The sequence below is a fragment of the Mirounga angustirostris genome, unplaced genomic scaffold, assembly GCF_029215605.1.
Source record: "Mirounga angustirostris isolate CCGP_5_RB_7025 unplaced genomic scaffold, mMirAng1.0.hap1 SCAF_16, whole genome shotgun sequence".
In the NCBI taxonomy this organism is placed as follows: domain Eukaryota; kingdom Metazoa; phylum Chordata; class Mammalia; order Carnivora; family Phocidae; genus Mirounga; species Mirounga angustirostris.
The window spans coordinates 1,996,914-2,024,705 of NW_026991724.1; the positions used below are offsets into that span (position 1 = coordinate 1,996,914).

Here is a 27,792-nt window from a genome sequence, read left to right on the forward strand (position 1 = left end):
CCCCTCATACTCCCTTGCTCATGGAGGTCCCCCATAAATAGGGGTGGTCCCTGAGCTAGGGGAGAGTCTCTGGGAAGCCGCCTGTCTGAATCAAATACAGCAGAACCAGTTTCGGTTCAGGGGAGAGTGTCCGGCCTCCTCCCTGGTTTGGAGGATCCATTTTTGCCATTTCTGTGAACCCAGAGTTTGGTGTGTTTAAAGCTCCCACAGCCAGGGCTGTGGTGATTGTGCAGAGGACGTCCTTGGCTCCTGCAGGCCCTCTGCCTTCCCCAGTGGAAATGCCTGGGGGGTTTACATCACTCTAGGCAGCCCTTCACCAAGACGTGGGCATCCTGGGTGGTCTCCTTCCCCCATGCCTATACGCACTTCTCCAGGGGACGGACCCTCCTAATAGTCACCTGAAAACAAATCTTCACATTAGGTTCTGCTTCTGGGCAGCTTGTCCTAAGAAAAAAGATCCAGGGAAGTATGCAGGACCCGCACACAGAGGGGACAGCACTGTGCAGTTATTAAAAAACACAGCAGCTGCAGCTACTGATCTGGGGACACCTTTAAAATATACTGTTAAGGACGCCTGGGTGGCTCAGTTGGTTGAGTGTCTGCCTTCAGCTCAGGTCATGATCCCAGGGTTCTGGGATTGAGCCCCACAATGGGCTCCCTGATCAGTGAGAAGCCTGCTTCTCCCTCTCCCACTCCCCCTGCTTGTGTGCCCTCTGTCTAATACAAATCTTTAAACAAATACAAAAAATAAAATAAAATATACTGTTAAGTGAAAAAAGCAAGGTGCCTATGAGTGCATAGAGTATCCTTATTTTTTGAAAGGGGAAGGATAGAACTTACATTGTATGTGTTTGATCTTCATCCAGAAAACCAGCCGAAATTGAGACGCTAACCAAAGTGCCTAGGACAGTGAGTGGACGCAAGGGCACGTGTGTGGCTCTCTGTGGGGTTAGGTCACTGAGTGCCATGGGTTTCCACCAATCCAAAAAGTAAAATACAGACTCCTGGGCCCCATCCTCCTGGGAGTCTGCTGCAGCTGGCCTGGGGTGAGGAGCCAGAATCTTGAAAGGCTCCACGGCTGGCCGATGCTCCGCCAGGCTCGGAGGCCTTGTTCTGGACGATTTCACCAAGAGGCTTAACAAAACCCAACCACTAACACCCCGGTGGTGCTGCTTTCCGGGACACGCGCCAGCCCTCACTGGAAGCACAATTGAAAGCCTCCTTTCAATTCTGGTGACCCCCGATAGCGCGTGGGAGCTGGGGGCTCCCGGCTGGAGATCAGCCGCCTTCACCGGCCTCCGTGGTCCCTTCAAGCCCAAGCTTACTCCACGTCCCTGTTGCCATAGCAACGGCAGACACAACGGTTTCTGTGGATTTTGGGTCTATAAATAATTTCTAGATCGGTCGTTGTGGTGTGAACGGGGTGGGCTCGGCAGGGCGGTTCGTGGTGGCCGGGCCACTGTCCACGGGAAACGGCCATGCTTGGGAAGCAAGGTCACAGCGCTGTCCTGTCCCGCCGGGCAGGGGCAGCCTAGCCCCATCCTGCAGCGGTTTCTGCTTCAGAGACCGTATCTGGGGCGGTTCCATCTCGTCTGTGAACCCCAGAGATGTTCACCTCCGAAGTGGCTGTGTGGTGGCAGGGACGATGTGGGTGTTCAAAACCCCTTCTGGGGACTTGGGGACTAAGGAAGCCTCAAAGGAGCACAGGTGCGGGTCTCGCTGTTTCTGAGCCAGCAAGGACAGTCCTGTTGAATGCTCTGTTGGGCTGGGGGAGCTCGGGCAGAGCGAAGGGACCGGGGTCTGCGGGTCTGGGTTCTAGTCTGCCTGGCTCCCTTGGTGCCCAAAGCAATGCTTTCCACGTTCTGAGGATGCTCTTCTCCACCGGCCCTCCTCTTCTCCTTCTCCTCCCCCTCCTTCTTCTCCTTCTCCTTCTTCTTCTTCCTCTTCTTTCTAATAGTGTCTCCAGGGAAGGACTCACATTCACAAACCGAGGGCTGAGGAGGTGGATTTGGTGGTTAAGTCATTTGAAAATCCAGCTGATTGAACGCCTTTGCTCTCTGGTGAGAGTGAGTACCCGGTGGGACACCTGAAGGGCCCCCTGGCCCGTGGCCAGCTGCGTGGTGTGGCAGCAGGGCGTCGTGCTGACCCCCTAGGGCGGGAGCATGACGGCGGGTCCCCCATGCAGTTCTGCCTCTGAGGTTCCTGCTGTCCATGGCACATGGCACATTCCACAAGCGTGCCGGAGCCCCGTTCCATGCAGCTCTGTTTACTACAGTGAAGACCTGGAACGGCCTCATGTCTCTCTGGAGCGAGGGGTGGATACATTCCTCCTGGTGCCTGAGTACCAACAACCAGTGCGCAGTCAGAGAGAAAGAAGGGGTGGGTCTGTCCGAGGTGAGGCAGAACAGTCTCCGGGATGAACGAAGGAACAAGAACAAAGCACATGGATGCCCCCGCTTGTGTAAGAAGAGGTGCGTGCCATGTTGCAAACACACAGCTGTGTATGTGCACACATGTTCACGGATACACATACACGCATGCACGTGGATAAAGACTATTTCTGAGAAGAAACGGATGACCTTGCTTAGCTCTGGAAAGGTGGGTCTGGCACCCTGAAGGTTTGGGGTAGAAGGGGACTTACTTTTCATTGCACACCTCTCTGTAGCATTTGGGTCTTGTTTTATCATTTGCATACATTAATTTTTCAATTAAAAAAAAAACACAGATGAACAGAAGCATGAAAAAAAAAAAGAATGAAGGGCAGAAAACGAAAGGAGCCAGGAAGGGAGGCAGGAATCTTCATTTCTCCTGGCTTTCAGGGGGTTGTGCCTGGGAGGTCAGAGGGCAGGAGGCCCAGTGTGGTTTCAGTCTGGGCACTCAGCACAAGCAATGAAAATGCAAATCAGATAGGAAAAGGCTTCTCTCCGCCTGCGTCAGCCCCTGGGCTGGTAGGAAATGCATTCTGGAGGGCAAAGGGCAACTGTGAACTTGTGTTCCCTGACTGCATGGAGGCTGGGGTTTGGGCTTCGGGAGCAGCCGAGTGAACCGGGAAGCAGGTCTCAGGGCACTGCATCCACCCTCAGCCCAGGCGCAGCGTCCCCCGCCCAGTGCCGGCGTTTTCCACATTTCTGGAATGAACGCCGATCTCAGGCAGTCGGGCCTCCCGAGCTGGTGTCTGCTGACCGGCTGCGCTCACGGTGAGGGAGACCTGGCGTCAGCAGTGAGGGTCTAAGGGCCAGCCTCACCGGACACAGAGAACGCGGGGAGCACCTCTTTAAACAGAAGTGCTGGATGCGAGAGAATCGGTTGGCAGCGCGGGAAGAAACTGTCATAATTTCCACTTGAATTCATCTCATCCTTCACAGCTTCTCAGTTAGGTTTGCTAACGTGCACAAAGCCACAGCAGCGTGCAGATCCGGGCCTTCTGCGCAGTAACAGTGACAGCCCGGCCCCCAGCCGCTCACATGCACACTCATTCGCCCCTTACAACTCGGTGAGGTGCTCTCGCTCCCGGTGTGGGCAGAACTGGGCACCCCCATCCACCCGTCAAAGTCTTACCCCCAATGTGGCTGAACTTGCAGCAAGGATAGCAGATGAAAGGCGTTCCAAAGGGGGCCCTGACCCGAGAGAGCATCCTTACAAGAAGAGATGTCAGACAGCACGCTGCTCCCTCCATCGTGTGAGGATGCAATGGCAGGGTGGCGGCCTGCGAGCCAGAGTCCTCCCCGCAAACCATGATCTCGCACAACTGGCCTCCAGAGCCGTGGGACGGTTGGCGTGTGCTGTTTAAATCACCCAGCGTGTGGTGTTTTGTTAAGGCACCCACAGGACGCGAGCGGCCCTCGTCGTGCAGGTGGGGAAACGGAGGCGTGGGGAGTTTGAGGAGTGCGGCCAGGGCAGCCGGCAGGGGATGTGCCTCGGAGTTGGGCTGAGGAGCCCAGGCTTTTAATTACATAGAGTACGGCATGCTCTTATATTTTTTTAACCTCATATGGCAATATGTTAGAAAACGTCTGGAAACTACCAAATTAGAAAGAAAGCATGTGAGAATCTGTGCTACGCAGAATAACCACCCCAGTGATGTCCAGGTCCCAAGGCCCTGGAACCTGTGAATATTTACCTCACTTGGCAAAGGGACCCGTGTAGATGGAGGGTGTCGAGACGAGTGGATTGTTCTGGACGATTCAGGCGAGCCCTAAATGCAATCCCAAGTGTGCTCGTGAGAGGCAGGTAGGGGGGTCAGACGGGGGTGAAGACGCTGAGCTGCCGGCTGGGAAGATGGAGGGAGGAGCCGCAGGCCAGGGAGCATGGCACCTCCAGAAACTGGGAAAAGCAGGAGAACACATTCACCTCCAGAGCCTCCAGAAGAAACGCAGACCTGCAGACCATTTTAGGCTTCCGACCTCCAGAGTGTTAATACGAGGTTCGTGGCAAATCTCTGACAACAGCAGTAGAAAATGATTCAGAGTAAAAACTGCAGATTTGGGGGGTAGATCATCACGCAGATGGTATGGTTGGGAAAAGGAGCTGAAACACGCGGGCCTATGGACCTGCTCCTCTGCAATGAGACTTGGCAAATCTGCAAAGGGCTTGGGCCCACACAGTGTGGCAGAAGTGATGTGCGACCTCTGACCTCGGTTTTGAGGGGCCCTGCAGGCCCCGCTCCCACTCTCTCGGATGGCCACAAGGAGACCCAATCTGCCAACGGAAGATGAGGCCACGTGGAGCAGAAGAGAGCCAAGCAAGCTACATGAACCACCAGGCAGGTGGCAGTGGCCACCTCTGACCATGCAGCCCCGGTGTACCACCAAATCACTAGAGCCATGTGAGTGGTCCCACGCCATCCCACAGAAGGATCACCTGTGGAGCCCAGCCCAAACCGCCCTGCCCAAGGATCAGGAACGTGTAGATGCTGAAAACAGATCCCACCTCTTCGGGCACGGAAGTGGGGCCATCTCCCCATTACTCTCCACCTCTTCGGCCCCCAGTGCCACTCTCACTCCTGACAGGTCAGTAACAACGCCAGAGAGAACCCCCGTTCAACCTGCTCATCCTCACCACAAGTCTCGCAGGTGGTTGATCGCGGTATCACCGTTTGACAGATAAGGCACTGAGGCGGGGGGAGGTTAGTGGACCTGCCCAAGATCCAAAAGGTGGTAAGAGGAGGGAGTGGGCTTTGAACCCAGATTTATCTGACACCGGACCCACTGTCACGGAGCCTTTTGCTAGTCTGCTCCACTCACTCATTCATCCAAGATAAGTTTATTGAGAGTCTTTTATGTCCAGTGCTTGGAAAGATGAACAAAAGAGACGTGGTCCCTCTCTGAATAGCTATTCAAATAGAGTCGCCATCCACGGTGATCCTGGGCTTTGTGTTTGCTTCAGTGATGAACACGGAGTGGATGTGAAAGTGGCTGTTTGTTCCGAGTATAAACTAGGATTGTGCTCGGCTGTCACAGGAAACCCACTCCTGTGGCTTGTCCAGCTAAGCTGTCATTTTCCTCAGAAGACCCTGAAGACAAGAGTCCTGGGTGGACAGCAACAGGATGGCATCATCTGTCTTTCTGCCATGCCGTCCATTCCTGAGGCAGGGTTTGTGGCTGTGGGCTTGGCTACTGCTGCGCTGGTTGGGGTCACGGGCCCACTCCTGGCCCGATCCCCATGGTTGGAGAGACCGTGAGTTACACTTGGCCCAGCCTGGGTCATGGGCTTCCTCTATGGACAGAGGATGGGTCTGTCAGACAAAGGGGAGGCCGGGAGCAGGAGAAAGGAGTTACAGGTTGTGTTTTCCCAACAGTATCTCCCACCTACACGCTCTTCTTATAGTAGGATTTTTCTGCTCCTCCCAAAAGAAGTGGGGACTAGATCTCTTTCCCTTGAGTTGAAGCAGGCTTGTGACCATGGTCAAAGTAACTCTGTCCCAGATCTGGTGCTGGGTCATAAAGGTGATGCACCTTCTACCCACTTCTCTTGGGATGCTCGCTCTTGGAAGCCGGCTGCCATGGAGAGGTCACATGCCGGTGCCCGAGTGAGGTCCCATCAGCCCTGTGAGTGAGAGAACCTTCAGCAGATCTCAGCTCCCAGCCACTGAATCACCCTCAGATGCTGAGCTGCCCCACTTGAATCCACATAGAGCACAGACCCGCTATCCCTGCCAAGCCCTGCTCAGATTACAGATTTGTCACCATGATGCATGATTTCCTTTTTCTTCTGGTGACTAGGTTTGGGGTAGTTGGTTAGGCGGTGCCAGAAAACCAGAACAAGAGGAGGTGAGCACAGGTGAAGGACAGACGTGCTCAACCACATCCTTTCTTCTGGGAGGTGAGGGCCAAAAGGCAGCAGGCACATGAGACGGAAGGAGAAAGGCACAGAGACTCCAGGCTCGCTGGCAGCAGAACAAGGGCATGGTGCCTGGGTGTGCCTGTTTCTCGCAAACATGGAAGAATCTAAGCTGACTATTTGGTTGCAGGCTAGCTGGACCAGAAGAAACCCAGAGACGCTATATCTGGGACCAGTGGAGAGTGAAACACGGGATTTGTGGGGCTAGCACCAGGAAACATTTGCTCCCCACCCTGCTGTGCCTCCTCTCTGACCAGGTGGAACCAGACCCACCCACATTCTTGCACCAGCTCTGGCCTTGGGCACAGCCCATCCTGGGGACCAGTGGCTCTGTGATAGACTATGCTCTTGGGCCTCCATCTAAGTCCTGCCGTTCGCTGCTCTGTTCCCTTGGCTCTAGATCCGAGTTTTTAATTACTGGACATAACCTTGCTAAACTCTTATCATTCCTAATTATTTTTTCCCTGTAGATTCAAGTTTTTTGTTGTTGTTGTTTTTTGTTTTTTTTTAAAGATTTTATTTATTTATTTGAGAGAGAGAGAATGAGAGAGAGCACATGAGAGGGGGGAGGGCCAGAGGGAGAAGCAGACTCCCCGCCGAGCAGGGAGCCCGATGCGGGACTCGATCCCGGGACTCCAGGATCATGACCTGAGCCGAAGGCAGTCGCTTAACCAACTGAGCCACCCAGGCACCCTAATTGTGTTCTTTTTAAGAAATCTAAAAAAAAAAAAAAAATTTATTTTTATCTTAAGTAGGCTCCATGCCCAACATGGGGCTTGAACTCACGACCCTGAGATTAAGAGTCGCATGCACCGGTGACTGAGCCAGCCAGATGCCCCAGCTAATGTTTAATTTTGTTCTTAATTTACCAGTTTTTAAGATAAAAGGATGTTGAGTTTTAGCCACTGCTCTTTCTCCACTGGTGCAGATGATCACCTGGTTTTTCTCCTTTAATCTGCTACTGTGATAACTGACATTTATAGATTCTCAAATATTAAATCACTCTTGTATCCCTGGTGTAAATTTACATTTGTTTTAAAGCATCACCATTTTATATATCAAAGACTGGGTTTGCCAATATTGTAAGGCTTTTGCATCTATGTTCATGGGTAATGTTGACATATAATTTTCCATTCTCCCACTGTTGGTGTCAGTATTCTTTTAGTATCAAGACTACACTGGCCTCAGAGAATGAGTTTGGAAATATTCCTCCTTTCTGTATTTGCTGGAGGAGTTTGTGTAGACTTTAAACGCCTGGTAGAACTACATCTGTAAAATGCACTGGGCTCGATGTTTTCTCTGTGGGAGGATTTGGAACGACAGTTCAGTATCATCTTTGGTTGCAGGACTGTTCAGACTTCCTCCTTCTTTGTGAGCCGGTTTTGGCTGATATGTTTTTTTCTAATACTGTTTCCATTTCCCTGCCGCTGCCTGCATTGGAAGAATCCTTGTCTGGCCAGCTCTATGTGACGGTCCAGCCTCCTGAATCTGAGCTGCCCTCGACTCTCTGGGGAAACCCAGTCTCCTTCTGCTCCTCTCTTCCTATGTTGGCATCTGAATCAGGATGATGCGGGCTGCAGGTAGCAGATCGTTGGGCTAAAAATGGCTTAAACAGCAAAGAATTTTTACGATTTAGTGTGAGCAGCTCAGAGTCAGGCAGCTCCAGGACTGGGTGAGGGGACTAGGGTGCCACTGAGGACCCCGCCTCTTTCTTTCTGCTCCCTCATCCCCGGCACATTCGTCTGCACACGGAACACGACAGCTGCTGTCCCTATAGGCATCACATTTGTGGACATGGAAACACCCAGGAACAGGCGCAGCTCAAGCTTTGCAAGACTTATTATGGGGGAGGAAAGCATTCCCCCAAAGCAGCCCCCACAACAGGCTCTATTGGCTAGGGTCAGGTTCCGACGGAGGTCTTCACCTCTACAGTGGGGGGCAGGCCCTGCAGCCAGGAGTGGGAGGGGCGCTGGGCAGGAAACTGCGTCTGCCCCAGCACCCTCGGGCTTCACCCATGGACTGTCTCAGCTGACCCCCTCCTGACCTCTCTGGCCTGCTGCCACCCAGGCCAGCCTGACAGAAAGTACTAGCACCCATGGTGTGCGGGTAAATGTTTAACAACAGGCTCTCGGTGGGGTGGGGTGGGGGGCTCGTTTGAAGGTTTGCGGATTTCCAGGATATAAAGACTCCCACTTTGGTTGATTTCAAGCTACCAATCAAAGTCATTGACTGCAGAGTTGGCAAGAGTGCATACAAGCGCGCTCCAGAACATCCCTCACTAAAACCCACTGGATCCTATAAATGTGAGCTGGGTTGAAGGCGGACGCCCTGCCCTAGCCAGAGAACAATAATTAGGCATTAAAGGGGCTGCCCTCCCATGAATGAGACCATGTGTTGAACACCTACTATGGACTAGTCAGGTACAAAACACTGTCTTGATTCCTCTTAACCGTCCATTTGCTCAATGAGGAGACGGAGATGCAGAGACGCTAAGGCACACAGGGCCTTATATGGAACTGGATCCCAACCCAGGCTTGTCCCATCCATGTCCTTCCCCCCCAAACAAAGGCCCACATGTGGAATAGACTCAGCTTGCTCTCGTTCAGCCCCCAGGATGTCCCGATGGTAGCGTCATCAAAGTGGAGTGTTATTCATAAGAGCCCAAAACGTGGGGAAAAAACAAGTATCCAGGAACTAATAAATGGATCAATAGTGTGGTCTACCCAGTGGAGTATCATTCAGCCATGAAGAGTAATGAAGTCACGACTCTGGCTGCAATGGGGATGAACCCCGGAAACATGCTGAACATGGGGATGAACTGAAACATGCAGTCATGATGGACCAGGCATGGTGTGACTCCACGTACGGGAAATGTCCAGAATACACAAATCTACAGGGACAGAAAGTAGATCAGCGGTTCCAGGGGCTGAAAGGAGGGGGAGTGGAGAGTGACTGCTACTGGATATGGGGCTTCTTTTGCAGGTAATGAAATTCTGGAAGTAGGTAGTGATGATGTTTGTGCGACTGTCTGAATATCCTAAAAGCCACTGGATTATAAAGCAAACAAAGTGCAGGATTAATCGAAAAGGGATTCTGCGCACACACACACACACACACGCACACGCACACACACAAGCACACACCCAGCTGAGGCCTTCTACAGACCTCTTGTGATCACTGAGCGGGACTGGCCAAGTCGCCCGGCTAAGGAAGTCTTTAGTCCGGGGTCCTGGGCTAAGGAAGCACTTCACATGCATGTTTCCCACTAAGTCCCTCAACACCCCTACAGGTGGGTCGGATTATTAACCCCATTCCACAGGTGAGAAAACGGAGGCTCAGAGTGAAATTAAGCAACTGGGCAGTTGACAGCAAGAGTCAGGACTTGGACCCTGGTCCATTGGACTCCAAAGTTTGTGTTCCTAATGCTTCACTGTTGTAAAGTGAGCTCTGGGTTGCTGGGGGACTCCTCTTTCCTCCTCCAGGGTGCCGGTTCAGGTGACTCTGCAGCTCACAAGGCTACCTAGCCTAGAAGCAGCCCCCCATCTCTCAGCAGGAAGACTGAGTGCTGGAAGAAAGGGCCCTCTGTTATGGGAAAGAAGGGTCCCTGCTCTGACACTCAGTTCTTTGGCTACACCACTGGGTGACCTAGGTAAGCCCCATCCCATCTGCAGCCTCATTTTGCTTACCTTAAAAAATGAGGGACCCCACACATCACTGGTCCTCAACAGGAGCACTGCTGCCCCCTAAGGAATATTCTGGAAATTTGCAGGGCTTCCATGAGTGGGACAATTCCCCAAAATGGAGAATCCCCCCAACCCCTCCACTTTCCAGTGTCCCACCAGACCTTCATGGAAATGAAAGATCTTGGAATTTATGGGTCAAGAACCTAGCTCCGTTTTCTGTTTGTCTGCTTTTTTGCAGAGCTATAATGTGCGCTGGGTCATCCAGGACTGCAACTACCGTGCAGTCAAGGGGAAGTGGTTGCTTCCATTTGGACTTGGCCAAGAGTCGGTCACCATTTTGGAATATCACATCGCCGGAGCAATGCCTTCATGGTGTTTGAGCCTCCGTGGGACACAGCCGTGTCACCAAGCTTCTCCCTCTGGTGCAAGCGACTGACCACTGTATTGTCTAGTAGGGTCAGCCCCAAACATTTATCTTTGAAATCCATACTGTTTAATTTTAGATGACCTCTCCTTTATGTTACAGTTAGGGCCTCATGTTGGTTGTTTTTTGCAATGGGTGTGTGTCCTATGAATTTCATTTCAGAATAAGAAAAAGAGCATTCAAAAAAATTTTTAAGGTGTTAGTTAGGGCTGAAATAGGTCTGGGGACCACTGAGCTCCGTTTGATTTCTTCAGATCCCTTCCAGCTTCTAAATAATGAAACCTGACCTCAGAACACTTTTTCCACAATTCTAATAAAACCGAGTGTGTAGGGGCGCCTGGGTGGCTCAGTCGTTAAGTGTCTGCCTTCGGCTCAGGTCGTGATCCCGGGGTCCTGGGATCGAGCCCCGCATCGGGCTCCCTGCTCCGCGGGAAGCCTGCTTCTCCCTCTCCCACTCCCCCTGCTTGTGTTCCCTCTCTCACTGTGTCTCTCTCTGTCAAATAAATAAATAAATAAATCTTTAAAAAAAAAAAAAAAACCGAGTGTGTAGTGCCTTTTAAACAATTTCAAAACCGTCGCTGCGCCTCAGTGGCCCACGTGCGTCCAGAAGCTGATCTCAACTAACTGATCCTGTGAACTCTCGAGAGGCCTCCTTCTGTCCCCGTGTAGATCACCAGCTCATCGGTAACCCACACTCACAACCAACTTCCCTTGTGTGCTTCCTTCTCACCTCAAGAGAGAAAAAAGCCAATACCCCAGACTCGAACTCTTTCTTATACCATTTCTTTGTGCTCTAACAAGTTCAGTCCTAACTGGAATGTTTACTGAAAGAGAAAAATAAAATAAAAATAAATAGAAGACGATTTCCGAGGAAGTCAAAGTTCCAATTTTTGTTCCCATTTTCCAAATTTTGCTGTGCTTGAGTGAGTTCACACCGTGTGCCATTCCTTCCTATTAGTTACTGCTCCCAGGCTTATCTTCCCTCATCTCTTCTCTAGCTTATTATATTTTAACGGCAGCCAGCAGAAGGGTTTGGGCACCGCCCTTCCCATCTGCGTGGAACAGAATGTTCAGAACGGCTGGTGTCAGGGATGCCACGCAGGACTGGCAGATGCGCCAGGGAGCGGAAAAAAGCAAAAGTGAGGAGGTGAGGAGCAGAACCCACCAAAGCCGGGCAGGAAGCAGACCAGGAGGAGGGGCACTCCATGTTGAAGAGCGGCCCCCCCCCCCCCAACATTCACATCTGCCCGAAACCTCAGAATGTGACCTTGTTCGGAAACAGGGTGCTTGCAGGTGTATAGACAGGCTATGAGGAGGCCGTATGGGATTGGGGTGTGCCCTAAAGTGGGCCCGCTTCTTGTAAAGGGAGGGCAGGACACAGAGAGATACGGAGGGGAGGCCAGGTGGCGGCAGGGCCAGACGGTGGAGGGACACGGTCACAAGCCACGGGACGCCAGGAGCCCCCGGAAGGTGGAAGCGGCAGGCAGGACCCTCCCCTGCAGCCTCCAGAGGAAGCGTGGCCCTGCCCACACCATGACTTCAGACTCTGGCCTCCAGAACTGAAAGAATACATTTTTCTTGTTTGAAGACCTTCAGTTTGTGGTACTTTGTATGGCAGTCATAGGAAACTCTTCCGGGGCTTACGATGGAAAACCAAGAAGGTAAGTGTTGTGGACTGAATGTTTGTGTCCCCCGCCCCCCGGCCAGATTCTTATGTTGAAACCCTACCCTTGATGTGACATGACGAGGTGGGGCCTTTGGGACTTGCTATGGGTTAGATGAGGCCATAAGGATGGAGCCCCGGGAATGGGACCCGTGCCCTTCTGAGAGTTGGGAGGGGCTTGCTGTCCCAGCTCTGTCCCCCATCATGGGAGGATACAGTCAGAGGTCACCAGAGCCCTCCCATGCTGCACTCTGCCTCCAGAACTATGGGAAATAAACGTGTTGTTTATAAGCACCACCAACCCCCACCCCAATTTGTGGTATTTTGTTGGAGCAACCCAAGCCGACTAAGATGATAAGTGGGCTGACCCCCACCCGCTCCACCCAGCTAACAACTGCAAAATTGACTTTGAGCACCAGAGTGGTGTGTGGGATGGAGGAAGGACTGCTGGGCTCTTGCCTTGCTGAAAGGTGGGGGGCGGCTATAGGCTCACTGAGCCCTGGGTACATGTCAGCCCAGGCTGGTTGAGCCACATCCTTCTCCCCTCTGGCCATGCTCGATGCCAGCAGCGGCCGGCATTTACTGAGTCTTTCCTACAAGCCTGGCACTAGCCAAGTGAAAAATACGAATACTGATAACTGCATTCCATATAACCTACTGATAGTTCTATTCATAAACAGAATGAGCTGACTCCATATTTTACCCTCAAAACAATTGTATTTCATCAAATATTAGACGCCAGGAGTTGTAAGACACATCGTTGTGTTCTATGCTATTTAGAATCAAAGAAATTTCCAGGGAAACACGTCCTTACTTGTAAATACATTCCAATTTTAGAGATGTTAACACGTGAATCTTCAAATCGATGACATGTGGTGCTCCTGTCACCCCCATTTTATGGATACGAAAATCGAAAATCGAGGCCAAGTTTACACCACTCTTAAAGGGTAGAGCCACGATGAAAGCCACTGGAAGTCTGGCTCTGGGGCCTGAGCTCTTAGGGTACACACTGCACTTCCCACAGGGAATACTGCCAACTCTACAGCTTTGAGAGTCTTAGGCTGAGTCTCCCGGTTGTCACTCAAGGGCCATTCTCCCCCTTTTTCTTTAGCATTACAAACCTTGAGTTTCAGTGGGCACTTGGTCACTGGCTATGAACTACATTTCCCAGCCTCCTCTGCAGCTAGCTGGGGCCATGTGACTGGGTTCTGGCCAATGGGATGTAGGCAGAAGAAAAGAGTAAAACTCCTGGGCCTTGTCCTTACAAAGAGGAGGGGGCGCCCTTTCCCTCCTCTGGCTTCCCTCTTTGCCCTGGCTGGAATGCAGACGTGCTGGCAGGAGCTGGAGCAGCCGTCTTAGGTCTTAGGGTGGATTACATATTGGGGTTGGCAGCGCAACAAGACAAGATATAAAGGAGCAGCTAGGCTTGTCATGTTAGCCTGAATTGTTTAGTCTTGGGCAATCATGAGAGAAAGAAAGAAACCTCTTCCTTGGTTAAGCCACTGTTATTTTGGCCTCTGTTGGAGCAGTCGAGATGTAATCCTAACTAATACACACCATTGTGTGCTGGATGCTGCCCAGAAGGCTCAGTCCCTGCCCTCCAAGAGCTGTGGGCTCACTGAATGAGAATGTATATGAAACACCCAATGCAGTGCTGAGCGCAGAGGAGGCCCTGGGGAGAAAAGAGTCAGTTCCTCACACAAACACGGGTAACTGAGGCATCAGTTTGCATATTGTGACGTTCTCCTGCTTTCTCCAAATTCTACCCAGATACGGCTGGAAAGGCAGCATGACTCTTATTTTGCTGGGTTCCTCTGCCCAGCTCCCTACCACGTACACCTTAACAAATACAACGTTTTCTTGGTAGGCAGAGCAATTCATAACGAAAGCTGTGGGGCTGCCTTTACATCCCAGAATGCTTACGCCTTCCTCGAATAGCCGCATTCCACTCTTCCTTCCTGAGCCACCCGTGGCCAAGTCCCTGCAGTCCTCACCAGGCCAGAGCGTGGCTCACGACCCAGCCTGAGGGCCAGGGCCCTTCATCCCTCTGGCCACAGCAGCCGCTTTAGAGGAGACTCGTGCCCAAGCTGAATCAGCCTGCATCTTTACTAAGAACTGATACTGGATGTTGGGGGAGGGAAGATCTGGCTCCTCACTTGAGATTTGGAGCTGCGGCGATCATGAAACCTACTGCAGTTGCTACAGCTATGTAACAAATTACCCCAAGCCTAGTGACGGAAGACCACTATTTACTATGCTTATGGATCCTGTGGGTCAGGACAAAGCGAAGTGTGGACGACCCTGCTGCTCTACAATGTCTGGGGCCTCGACGGCAAGTCTTGAAAGCTAGAGTCTGGAATTTACTGAAGGCCCAGCCTTTCATATGGGGCAGTAGCTGCTGTCAGCAGGGGCCTCAGGTCCTCTCCGTGTGGTCTCTTTGTGAAGGCCAGCCTGGGCTTCCTGACAGCATGGTTGCTGGTTTCCAGGGGCTAGTGTCCCCAAAGAGAGCAAGCCAGGTAGACGCTGCATGCCTTTTAAGGCCTAGCCTCAGGAATTACATGGAACTTCACCACTGTCTGTGGATTGAGGCAGTTCAAAGGGCATTCAAAGTCAAAAGGAGGGACCATAAACCCCAGCTCCTGATGGAAGTATGTTAAGGCCACATTTTAGAAGAGTGTGTGGGATGGGATGTGTGTAGATGTGGCCAAATTTGGAATACACAACAACATATCAGAGAAGCCCTAGAGGTACTACCATCCCTAGCCAAATGTTGAGGCTATCTACAAAATGAGGCCAACACAGAGCAAAGCAGAGCAAAGAGAAGGAGAGCCCCCTGGATCCAGTTGTACCTGAAGCTTAACTCACCTGTAGATTGTCTTTTCCAGATAGTGAGCCAATAAACATTATTTTTCCTTTAGAGATCTGGGTGGAATTTCTATCATTTGCAGCCAAAAATGTCCCAAGCAACATAGAGACTGTAAGCACGGAAAAGCTCGGCCAAGGCAGGACTCCAGCAGTTAGCAGCATGAAGCACTTGCCTGTGCTCTGAAATGAAATGTTTTCCTCTGCTCTTGGCTCACCAGAGTCCCCAGGCCAGCATCCCCAGTATGAATTTGCCACTCCCTTTGGAGGGCAAGAATTGATGACAGTCAGTTTTTAGCTTGGCTTAGGCTTAAGCAACCAAAATGTTCCCTTTTGCCACGAGTGCAATACAGGGTAGCATCTGGAAAGTGCTATCCAAATGACCCAGATCAAGGTGATGGTTAGCACAAGAGAGAGCAACCCTGGGGCCTGGAACATTCCTCCAGGCTCGTCCTGCAGGGAGATGCCAGGCCTTGGGCAGAGAGTAAGAGCACTGTAGCTGGCATCTGCTCTGTGCCAAGCATTGGTGTCTGCCCACCTTACTCCCAATCTTTACAGTAATCCTGCAAGGGAGGTCTCAAGTTACCAAGGAGGAAACAGAGGCGGAGAGAAGCCATGCAACTTGCCCAAGATCCACACCAGGAAGCTGTGAAGCCAGACGTGTGGGTTTCTGACTGCCTGAATTCTTTCATGCCAAGCTGGTGGGGCTGGGAGGAAACCGGCGCAGCACTCTAGGCGAGGTGGACCACATGCTTGCCTCTGAGTGGGGAGGGAGGACCAGCAAGTCTGTCACGTGGCTGGAGCAAGGAGGGGAGGGGCTCGTCACGGGGGCAGATGCTGACGAGGGGGCTTGGTCAGACAGGATGGTCAGAGAGGCAAGGACTGGCATCCTGCCAAGGCCATTCTTCTGTGACCTATGTGTAAATCAAGGCCTGGCCACTCTGAGCAGGGTTTCGGTTGCTGGTTGGTAGCTGTCGACCGGCTCCTGCTTGCCAGCCTCTCTGTTTGGCACTTGGCTGGGTAGACAGAAATGAGTCACACCCCGGTCCTGCCTGAGCCCCCCTTCCTCTTCCTGGGGCGCAGGCTGCCTGCCAATCCGGAATAAGCAATGCGTGGCCCGAGGGTTCAGGATCTCTGAGGGGAAGGAGCCCTGGGATAGGTTCTCCTGCTGGAGGACCTCAAGCTTTGCAGGGTGGACTCTGGCGGGGGCCCCGGACTTCAGAGACCTGGGTGGTCCCACTGCCGTCAATGGACTGAGGTCCAGGGCTGGCTGTGCCTCTGGTCAGCCATCTGGCCCTGGGCAAGTCCCTTCCTCTCTGACTCTCAGTTGCTCATGTATAAAATGGAGCAAACTGATACCTGCAGTACACTGACCTCCTCCACCCCAGGCCTCTTGTTGATCCTGCTCCCAGATCCTGGGCGCTGTGTTGCTCCGTCTGACCTGTAATCGGGTATCCATCTTTCCTTTCTGTTCCGTAAACTCGCCCGTCTCCACCCAGTAACCCCCACCCCTGAACCCAACATGGCTAGCAAGAGTCAACCCCAAAGTCCTGGGTGACAGAGTGAGCCAGTTGGGCATCGTGCCCCGCCCCACACAACTGCTAATGTCCCAAAGGGGACTGGCATCCTTGCCTCAAAGCCCGCAAGGTGCTTTATCTGCTCCTGGTGGTGGCCAGAGCCCTCCCAGTCTCCAGAGCCAGGCAGAAGGGACACATGTCGGGGAGGAGGGGGGAGGACCCAACACAGGAAGTGTGGCCAAGAAGCACCCTTACAGTCTGAGTGGGGCACTTTCCAGAAGTGGGATGTGGCCTCATGTGTCAGAGCTGCTGGGGAAGGCAAGGCAGGATGTGATTAATGTCGGCCGTGGGTGTGACAGCCCGCCAGCCTGCCAGCCCGCAGTCTCATTGTTAGAGCAGAACAAATGCAGCCCCCCGCCCGCTCTCCTGCCTGCTGCCTGCCCAGCCCTGCCCTGCGTTGAGTCCCCCTCCTCCCTTGGGGTGTACAAACCCACAGTGCCAGGCTCTTAAAAATAGCATCCTACCCGAAACGTAGGCATGAGACGGAACTCCAGAAAAGGAGAAAGCATCTCCTCCCTTGACTTGGAGCATGTGGACTCTGAGCGAGCTGTGCCTGGCGCTCACCAGGGGCCTCTCTCCGTGCCTTCTGTTCCGCGTGGGGAAGGGAAAGCCCATGTGGTAAGCTCCCCAGCCTAAAGCCAGCACCGTGCTTCAGTGGGGCTGCTGCGTGGGGCATCACCCCTCCCACCCAGGGCCGCTCTGTGCCCCGGCCGTGAAGGAGGGGCTGACCCGAGGAACAGACACTGGGAGCTACTCACTTCCTCCCTTCCTCCCAGAAGGTCACCACGGGCTGGCTGTGACCTTGGCCTCTCCATCCATCCTCTCCCGTGGGGTCAGTGACCCACCTGATTGCAGTTTCTGCCATGTTTGTTTTTTTTTTTTTCTCTCAGCTTTGTTGATAATAGCAAAAAATCAGAAGGAGCTAAAACATCCAAAAATAGGGGTCAATCAAGGTAATTATGGCGAAGGCACCAAAGAGCACCCTGTGGTCTTCCAGAAGCCTCTTCAGAACGCCCCATTGTCATTTGTCACCCCGATCGCCCATCCCGTGACCCCCTTCAGGGGAGAGAGAGAGAGAAGAAGAAGCAGCAGCTGGTACGTTTCTTTTGACAATGATTCTAAAACACGTCCCTATTTCAGAAACATCAAAGTGTGGGAAAATATGCAATCTGGTGAAATGGAATGATTTGGAGAAAATGTTCTCGATACATTTTTAAGTTTAAAAGAAGTGGGTTAAGCAACATCATGCCCGGTCTTAAGAAAAACTAGCACGCACCTACAGACGTACGCTGTGCTCATTCAACAGTGATTCGAGTCTGTGAGACACGCGAGCCTACAAACAGGCCTGAGGGACATGTAACAAAAGCTATAGCAGTTTGCGTCTCCAGGCACCGGGGCTATGGGCACTATGGGTTCTCTTCCTTGACGTTTTCTGCATTTCCCGATTTTCTGATTTCACAGTCAGGTGACTAAAATCCCAGTGGTTCCTGCTTCTGCCCACTCCCCATGTGTCCATGCTCACCTGTGTAGAACACCCTGCAACGGGGACCCATTCAGGCCTCACGACTCTCTGTGGCAGCAGGAATCCTTGCTGTTGGCATTCTGCAGGTTGGAAAACTGAGACTCAGACAGACTGAGTAATTTTTCCGACGTGGTGGAGCCCGGTTTCAAGCTCCGGTCAGCACGATTCCAGAGCAGAAGCTCCTAACCAATATGTGCGGACAGGAGCCTCACTGCAGGCCCTGCATCTTCATGCCACAGGGCATCTAAGGACAGTGCCACCTCTCTTCTGGCCAGGAAGGGAGGCCTTGATGTGGAGCCCAGAGAGGGCCCCTCACGCGGCTACCGAAAGGCTGGGAGCTGGGGCTGGAGTCCCCCAGCCCCTTCGGTCTTGAGCCACTGAAGTGTTTTGTGGCATAAAATGAATGTGATCAGGCTGAGAAAACCAAGACCCAGACCACTAGCCCAGCCCACCCAACCCCTCTTGCAGGCGGACATAGGAAACGGATATTCCCACAGCACCACACGAGGATGCTTTGGCAAACCCCCCTGAACCCCTTTTTCACGGTGTCTTCTTGTCCTGCTAAAAGGAGTCTCCAGCTTCCCCAAGAGAGAAACATTCCTGACATCATTTCTTCTCAGCTGGGCAGCCAAGGGAGCAGCTGGGAGCCCTCCAAGCAGGGGGGTGGGGAGCATACTCATTTGCTAGCACTCAGCTGAGAATCTTTTCTCTAGGAGACCCCAAGAAACCGCTCCAAACAAACAAAAAGGCTGCTGGGGAAACTGGTGGCCAGGAACCCCAGGGCAGCCACTGCAGCCCTAGAGAGAAGGATAGAGTCAGCAAATTCCAGTGTCTCTGGTACTGGGCATCGCCGCCAACCACGGAGCTCCCTGAGGCACCGGGCTGTGCACCCATGGCAACAACCCGAGTGGGGCAGGATGGTCCCATTGTCCAGGCGAGGGAAGCTGAGGCTCTGAGAGGTGAAGGACAGCGCCACGGCCAGAACGCAGCCTGAGCTCAGAACGATGCTCTCCCAACTCTCTGTAATGTCCCTCGGGTCTCAGACTCCTTTGGGGACGCTGTGGAAGCCATATACTCTCTGCTTTAAAAAAAATTGCGCTCAGGCTTTTCATGCAAAACATGGCAGATAAATTCAGGGAAGTCAAGCTCTCCTCGAAGGCCTTTGCTAAGAATCTCCGTCAACTGTCCAAACACATTCACCTCCACCCTGTGTCCCTGGGCCAGCACGGTGCTCAGGAGAAAGGGGCGGGGGTAAGGATGTTCGTCTCCACCTGCTACCGCAGCCTTGGAGGGGAGAAGGACCCAGAACTGCGTTTTCCCTGTAGCGGCCCTGTGCTCGCAGGACCAGGACTCTGTGCATGGTGGGAAAGCCAGACCTGGCCCCCCCTCCAACATTTCTGGCTACCGGGAGCTCCAGTCTCACCCCCATTTCTAAACTTGTAAGACTCGTGTCAGACTTCGGACCTCCAGAACGGGGAAATAGATATGTGTGCTGTCTTAAGCTCTGGAGTTTGTGGGCATTTGTTACAGCCGCCACAGGAAGCCAAGGCACCCCCCGAGAAACAAAGCTTTGGGGCTGCTCTCCCAGTTTGCTCTTCCCTGCACAGAGCAAGCAAGCCCACAGACCTGGAAGCCAGACCCCATGGGAAAATTTAAGCTCTGCTTTCTAAGAACACCAAGATGTCAAGTGACCCCTAGGAGATCGGTCTGCTCCATCTGAACCCACCGCGGCCACACCCCAATCGCTGTGAGAAAGTGTCACTGCTCACAGGCGCCAGCCACTCTCAGGCTGCTGTACTCACGGTCCCTGAGCCACACAGCAGCCCATTACGCAGATAGGAAAAGTGAGGTGCAGGGAGACTGAGTGGCGTGCCCAGGGCCACGCAGCCACGGACCCAGGTTCCCCAGGCTCTGGGCTCTTCCAGCTCGCTCTCATTTCCAACACAGCCCACTGTGAATGAACCCAGACATGATGAAGGGGGTGTCGGTATGGTCACCGCAGGGCGGAGGCGGGGCACGGGCAGTGCGGCATGCATGCCCAGGGAGACGCGGCGCCTGTTATCTGTGGCAATGGGCCAGCGACGGTGAGATAATCCAGGGGTGCTCCTGCCTCAGCAGAGACAGCCCCTCAAACCTCCCAAAGGAGCTCACGGGGGACATGGAGCCAACAAGTCCCTCTCCTCACTGCAGGAGAACCAGCCCCGCGGTGGATGGGAAGGCAGAAAGTGTCCCGAGAGGCCGCAGAGTCCATCCCCGCTGGTGAGGAGATGAACCTGGCAGACTTGGCCTCAGACAGTGCTAGAAGGTGCCCAGGGGGTCATCTGGGCTAGCTGTATCTGCCCAGCTGTGAAATGACTGATTACAAGCACAGACATGATCAAAAGCTGGCTCTAATGGAGTATGGTGGCCCCCACGATGATGACAAAGGGTGACAACAGCCCAGTCATGATATGAGCCCCACTCCACCCACACCTCATGCTGCACGGCCGCGCAGCCCCGTGGAAACACAGCTGGGGTCAGACAAATCCAAGTTAGGAATCTGGCGCGACGGTAGACCACAGCTGACCTCCTGAGCGTCACTGTCCTCCTCTGCAAATGGAACCCTTATTTTGTTCTGGCTTCCACACTCTGCATATCCAGGACTTCAGGACAGGCAGAAGGCGTATCCTGATGGATCAAGGGCCATCACAATGGCTCTAGTCCTCTTGTCTGTTGTTACTTTCAACACAGATATGTGACACAACCTAGCCAATGAGCGGAGGGGCTTCAGTGAAAGATTTTTTTTTTCCCTTAAAATTGATACACAAAGAAAGATAATCTTTCTCCTTCTGTTGGAAACTGCATGTGATGCCTAGAACAGCTACAGCCACTTGTAAGCATGAGGAGAACCAGCCCGACGTCAAGGCTGACACCCAGAGGATGGCACAATGTGTGAACAGAAGGAGGCTGGGTCCTCAACGGTGTCTGTGAGCCAGGGCATTAACCAACTCTAGAGCCTTCCTGTCTCAGGACTTCTTGGCTTTTTGAGCTGCTAGTTAGCAGATTACATGGATAATGTCACATGCTAATGTCAGAAGCATGGATGGATAGTGAATAGGATGTATTACTGTCAAATGTTATCATACATTTAATACAGAAAAATGTGGCCAAACATAGGTGATCAAAAATATGAAGATGTTGTGAATCATACCAACCATTTTCTACATTAGCAATCAGCTCCCAAAAGTTGGTTGATAAGTGGATTGGCTGGGTGATCCCCAATGGCCCCTTTGACTCTTTTCTCATCTGCTAATTAAGAAGTTAACCTCACATGACCACCAAATTCTCTTCCAGATCAAGTCTTTCCCATCCTGGGATTCACACTGTGTTATAAGGAAATGTTAACAATATTTTGGAAAAAAATTCCACTCTGCAAGCACGAGGGTAGAAACATAATTACACATAACAAATCATCTCTGATAGACAAGATACTGTACTAATTGGAGAAATTAGCATGGTACCACAATCTTTACAGAAGAAAAGGGAGAGCTTTGGAAGAAGCACTGCAAAAGCTTATTTGGCAAGTCAGAACGACCATCAGCAAACATTGAATAAGTGCCTACTGTATACAAGGCGTCCATCTAGAGCTGGAAACCCAAAGTGACAAACACGTATCAGACCTAGTCCCTGTTCTCGGGGAGCAAAGAATTTAGTTAAGGCTCTAACAGATGTGTGTCGACAAGACTGACCTTCCCTTCGGATGCGCTGGCATGGCCTTCCCGCGTTTCACAGCCAGGGACGGTTCTGATGGTTCTGTACTGATGTTTTTGTGGCACGCTGTCCCTGCGTGGAAGAGAGTGAGTCTCAGCGCCAAGGAGCCAATGCATGAAAAGAATCACACGTATGGCATGTGGGCCAGTGGTTTAAAAAAAACGTCAGCTATAGAACAACTCTTTAAACAAAATCTGAAGCTGACGTCAAACACACATGACCTATGCAAGCATGCAAACACACATATGTATCCGGGCCGCTGTGGTTAACATGTGAGGGCAAGACCTCCACTGGGTCAGGAAACCTCTAACGTGATTAGGGTCACACAGTGGCCAGGACATGGGATCTGTCCTAGCCGACTGTGTGCAGAGGGAACATAGCCTCTTTATCTGTGAAGAGAGAGCCGAGGGACACGATGCAGAGCACCGAGCCTCTGGCAAGTCCCCAGAAGGGCTGTGAGCTCCGTGACACCGGGGTCACCTGAGCCATGTGGAAGAGACACTCCATGATGACCTTCCTCATTATTCAGCCTCCATCTGCGCCATTCTGGAGGGGACAGGGCAGCGGGACTGGGGACCAGGAAACCTTTGTGCAGGCCCCGCTCTGCCAACGCCTGCTCTCCTTCCTCAAGGCCTGATCGCCTCCCTTGCCAGGTGAGGATAACAATCTATTGATTTCCAAGGCATGTCACAGGGTTAAATGAGGCATGAAAGTGCTTTGTCCCCTGGCATTTCTGCCTTTCCTGCTTTTGGTGCCAAAACTTTTAGCTTGGCTGGGCTTGGCAGGAGACACAGTGACCTCCCAGCCTTGAGGCCTAGCACTGTCACTTTCTAGCCATCTGTCCTTTAAAAGTGACTTGAGACTCTGTGCTCTGTGCACCGAACCCACTGGATAAATGACGGCAAGTATGATAACATCCTGTTATTTTTGTCCTGTGACACGGAAATGGCTTGGGCCAACACACACACACACACACACACACACACACACACACACACACACACTAAGGTCAGGGGGACTCATTCGGCATCAAGAACTCGTTCACATGAGAGACTATGGACTCTGAGAAACAAACGGAGGGTTCTAGAGGGGAGGGGCGTGGGGGGATGGGTTAGCCTGGTGATGGGTATTGAGGAGGGCACATTCTGCATGGAGCACTGGGTGTTATGCACAAACAATGAATCATGGAACACTACATCAAAAACTAATGATGTAATGTATGGTGATTAACATAACAATAAAAAAATTAAAAAAAAAAGAACTCGTTCAGAGGCCAGGGGATATGGAAGACTTCTCACCCTGGCCCTGTTTGCACTGGTTACAGCACCAAGCCTGTTATGGGACCCCTACCCTCAACAGAACACAGGAAGAAGATGCTCCTAGAGATGCTGCCAGCCACCATTTCTTGAGCACCTGCTAAGCAGTATCTCATCTCATTCCCCAGCCACCTTTTGAAGTAGATCCTTCTACCTCCATTTTGCAGAGGAAGGGGGGACACGGGAGAGGAGGCGAAATGCAAACTGAGGGTGAGAGCCAGGATTAGAATCCGCTCCCTCTGACTTCTGCAGCTCCTGCCCTTAACCTCTCTGGTCCACCAGAGGGGAGATGGGCTCGGGAAGGCTTCTGTGGGCAAACCACGGTATTGGCTAGGAATGCATTCAGCAGCACGTAGCAGAGAGCCCAACTAACTTGAGCAAACGTGGGTTTATTTTTCAAAAAGGAGCTTGGTGGAGCAACTGGGTGGTGCCAGGCACAAGGTCTGGGCTGAGTGTCCCTCCTGTTCATCATCACAAGGTGACAAGATGGTAGCCGTGGCCCTCCAATGCGTGGCTGCACGGCGTTCAAGAGAGCTCTGGTGGGCAGGGTGAAGAGCTTTGCCTGACGCAGTTCCCCTTCTGGTAGAAAAGCAGTTTCCCAAAAACCCCTTGTCAGGCTTTTACTTGAGTCTTATTGGCCAGAACTGGATCACAAGGTTACTCCTGGATACAAGGGAAGCTGGGCATGTAGAAGTTTTGTTTTCCAACCTTCGTAGCCAGAGACGGTGAGAGAGAACAACCAGGAATGGCTTTCTGGTCGTTCACCAGCCATGTTGAACACCTACCGAGTGGCTGTCCCCACTCTTGTCTTGGAGACCAGATGCGTGCCCTGGGGCTGCCATTACAAAACACCACGTATAGGGAGTGGGGTGGGGGTTTGCTTAAAACAGCAGAAATCTGTTCTCTCTCAGCCGTGGAGGCCACAAGCCCAGAGTCAAGGTGGAACAGGGCCTCTCTCCCTCTGGAGGCTCTATGGGAGCTCCTTCCTGCCTCTTCCAGCTCCCAGGGGCTCCTCAAGTCCCTCTGTCTCTGCCTCTGTCCTCACATAACCTCTCCCCTGTGTGTCTCCTCTTCTAGAAGGATACTAGTTCTTGGATTAGGACCTACCCTCATGACCTCATTTCAACCTGATTACATCTGCAAAGACACTATTTCCAAATAAAGTCACATTCACAGGTACTGGGGGTTAGGACTCCAAGACATCCTTTTTGGGGGACACAACCCCTAAAAGAGACCGTGTCAGCCTTCTGTCTTTGGGAGGGAATGTAAAGGACCACACCTGCTCCCTTCAGAGGCACAAAGACGTCTTCTTCCAAGATTAGACCCCACCCCCCACCCCTGCTCCCATGGCCTTGGGTCAGCCTTGCCTGAGTAGGGGGTTTTGGATCCCCCCCTTCTCCTTCCTCATACCCCCCTTTCCACCAGAGGCCCTCCAGAGTCCTCTGCTGCAGGGGCTCATCTCTCCTCCTCCTGCCGGAGGGTTTTCTTGGACACATGAGTCCTAAAGCCTGTCAGAGACAAAATAGTTTTCAAACCCCTGAACGAACCACCCTTCTCGATAGGGCCCTTACCTCCCACCTGAAACCTGGCACTTGCCGTCCACGTGGCCCCTCAATGCTCAGGGCTCCTGGGGTTACCTTTCCAGGGAGGGCTCAGCTCCTCCCCTGGCCCAGCGCTGGTTACCTGTCCCCAGGTGACATGCCTGTGCGGCCAGAGCTGCGTGAGCCCCTTCTCCAGTCCTCCCCTTTGTGACGGGATGAGGAAATTGCTCTTGGAGGAACAGCCCTGGGGCATGCAGCTTCTCAACATGGGTGTGGGGTGAGGTGCAAGAAGCATTACACCTGAGAATCCTAACCCTAACTGCTAGGCTTATTGAGCACCTGCCACAAGCCTAGTGGTTCAAGCCTACCACCTCTGAGTCGATGGGGCAGGAGCTCCTGGGAGCTGGGAAGTGACTTGCCCCCAGGCTAGGTGCACCTAGAGCAAAACACTTTGCTGCTTGCTTCTTTTGCGGGGAGCGGGGGCGGGTAGCAGGATGCAATTTTCTGGGCTGTTACCCTGAAGAGGGAATTTATTACATTTAAGGACTTTAGCATGAATCCTCCTGGTCCTAAAAACCTATAAAACATCAGGACAAAATGTGGTTAGACCCACTCGGCTCCCTCGTCTTCAGTAACTGCTCAAGCACAAGAGGGGATGTGTCTCTGATTTCCATCAGCCTCTGAAGCCACCGAGGACACCCCAAGCTGAGTTCATGTGGTGCCTCTATGTCTTCACAGGGGCCAGAAGGTCTCATGGGCGAGTGGCTGAACGCACGCAGGGGCCGGGGGAGGCAGAATATGGGGTTGTCCGATCCCACACCTTCATTCCCCCTCATCATTCTCAGCGTCCCCACCCCCAGACCTTCGCCAGAAGCAGAGGTATGTTAATTTGTGCGACTGCAGAACCCACAAACTCGAGAGGCCTGAAACAGCACCCATGTATCATCTGGCAGCTACACATGCCAGAAATTGGAACAGACTCATCTAGGATCTCTGCTCAGGGTCTCCTGGGCAGAAATCAAGATGTTGGTGGCTGGGTTCTTGCCAGTGGGAGAATCTGCTTACAAGCTCAAGCAGGTTCTGGCAATCCACTTCCTGGAGGCTGTAGGTCTGAGGACCCATGTCTTTGCTGGCTGTTGGTCAGGACCACCCTTTGCTTCCTTCCCACGTGGACTTGTCTGTTTTACAAGCAGCAATGACATCTCCTGTCCTCCTGACCCTTCTAACATTGCTGACACCCCATCTAAATATCCAGTTTCCGGGGCTGTGAGAGGATACATTTCTGTGGTTTTAAGCCACGAAGTTTGTGATAATTTATCTATGGCAGCCCTAGGAAACTAATACACCCACTGTGTGTGTGTGTTATTTATTTATGTATTTATTTATTAATATTTTGTTTCTTTATTAGAGAGCAAGCACAAGCAGGGGGAGCGGCAGGAAGAGGGAGAGGGAGAAGCAGACTCCCTGCTGAGCAGGGAGCCCAATGTGGGGCTCGACCCCAGGACGCTGAGATTAGGACCTGAGCTGAAGGCAGACGCTTAATCTACTGAGCCACCCAGGTGCCCCAGTGTGCGCGTGTTTTTTTGTTTTTTTTTAAAGATTTTATTTATTTATTTGACAGAGAGAGACAAAGCGAGAGAAGGAACACAAGCGGGGGAGTGGGAGAGGGAGAAGCAGGCTTCCCACCTGCCGAGCAGGGAGCCCGATGCGGGGCTCGATCCCAGGACCCTGGGATCATGACCTGAGCCAAAGGCAGACGCTTAACGACTGAGCCACCCAGGTGCGCCTGTGTGCGTGTTTTTTTTAATGTAATCCTGACTGGCTACAACCCTCACCCTATTTTATTATTCCATCCATCTTCAGTCACTTACTTTTTGCCGGCCTCTTTCAAGCATTTTAATTTGCAACCCCTGGTGTAATTAAATATAACACTGGGTTTCAAAAGCAAATACCTCATATTACACATAAGAATAAACTGCAGGGGTGCCTGGGTGGCTCAGTCTGTTAAGCATCCCACTCTTGATTTCAGCTCAGGTCATGGTTTCAGGGTCATGAGGTCAAGCCCTGCACTGGGCTCTGTGCTGAGCATGTAGCCTGCTTAAGATTCTCCCTCTCCCTCTGCCCCTCCCCTCCTGCTTGTGCATGCACACACATGCATTCTCTCTAAAATAAATAAATAATAAACCCCAAATGGGTCAGGTATCTAAAAATGAAAAAAATGAAACCATATATATAAGAAAACCTATAAACCTATAAATTTCTTTATAATCTGGTTGTAGGGAGTGGTTTTTCTAACCACAACTAAAAATCCAGATGTAATAAGTGATCATAAAAATAAACTCTTTCAGGGCGCCTGGGTGGCTCAGTCGTTAAGCGTCTGCCTTCGGCTCAGGTCATGATTCCAGGTCCTGGGATCGAGCCCCGCATCGGGCTCCCTGCTCCGCGGGAGGCCTGCTTCTCCCTCTCCCACTCCCCCTGCCTGTGTTCCCTCTCTCGTTGTGTCTCTCTCTGTCAAATAAATAAATAAAATCTTAAAAAAAATAAACTCTTTCAAGATAAAAACACCATAAATGAAGTCAAAGGCAACTGACAAGCTGGGACAGAATATTTTCAACATAAATCACAGATAAAGGGCTATTAACTCTAATATATAAAGAACTCTCAGGCGCCTGGGTGGCTCAGTTGGTTAAGCGACTGCCTTCGGCTCAGGTCATGATCCTGGAGTCCTGGGATCGAGTCCCACATCAGGCTCCCTGCTGAGCAGGGAGTCTGCTTCTCCCTCTGACCCTCCCCCCTCTCATGTGCTCTCTCTCATTCTCTCTCTCAAATAAATAAATAAATAAATAAATATATATATATATATATATATATATATATATATAAAGAACTCTCAAAAATTGATGGAGGGGTGACTGGGTGGCTCAGTGTGTTAAGCATCCAACTCTTGGTTTCCGCACATGGGTTGTGGGATAGAGCCCCATGTTGGGCTCCTTGCTCAGCTTGAAAGAGTCTCTCCCTCTGCCCCTCTCTCCGCTCATGCCCCCCCTCCATCTCTCTAAAAATAAATAAATCTATCTTTAAATAAAATAAATAAATAAAAATTGACAGAAACAAG

At 52.0% G+C, this 27,792-nt stretch overlaps 1 protein-coding gene across 5 annotated transcripts in view; it reads right to left on the reverse strand.

The window, feature by feature from the left end:
• The window catches only part of JPH3 (junctophilin 3), a 159,691-nt gene that overhangs the window by 123,872 nt on the left and 8,027 nt on the right, over window positions 1-27,792 (reverse strand). For 3 of the 5 annotated variants that reach the window (XM_064581001.1, XM_064581002.1, XM_064581000.1), the window contains one exon: window positions 21,799-21,892. The gene's annotated coding sequence lies outside the window, so the exon portion shown is untranslated. Of the gene's footprint in view, window positions 1-825; window positions 6,046-18,070; window positions 18,151-21,798; window positions 21,893-27,792 lie in introns of those variants that run through there. The other 2 variants (XR_010408146.1, XR_010408147.1) reach the window with 2 other exon arrangements.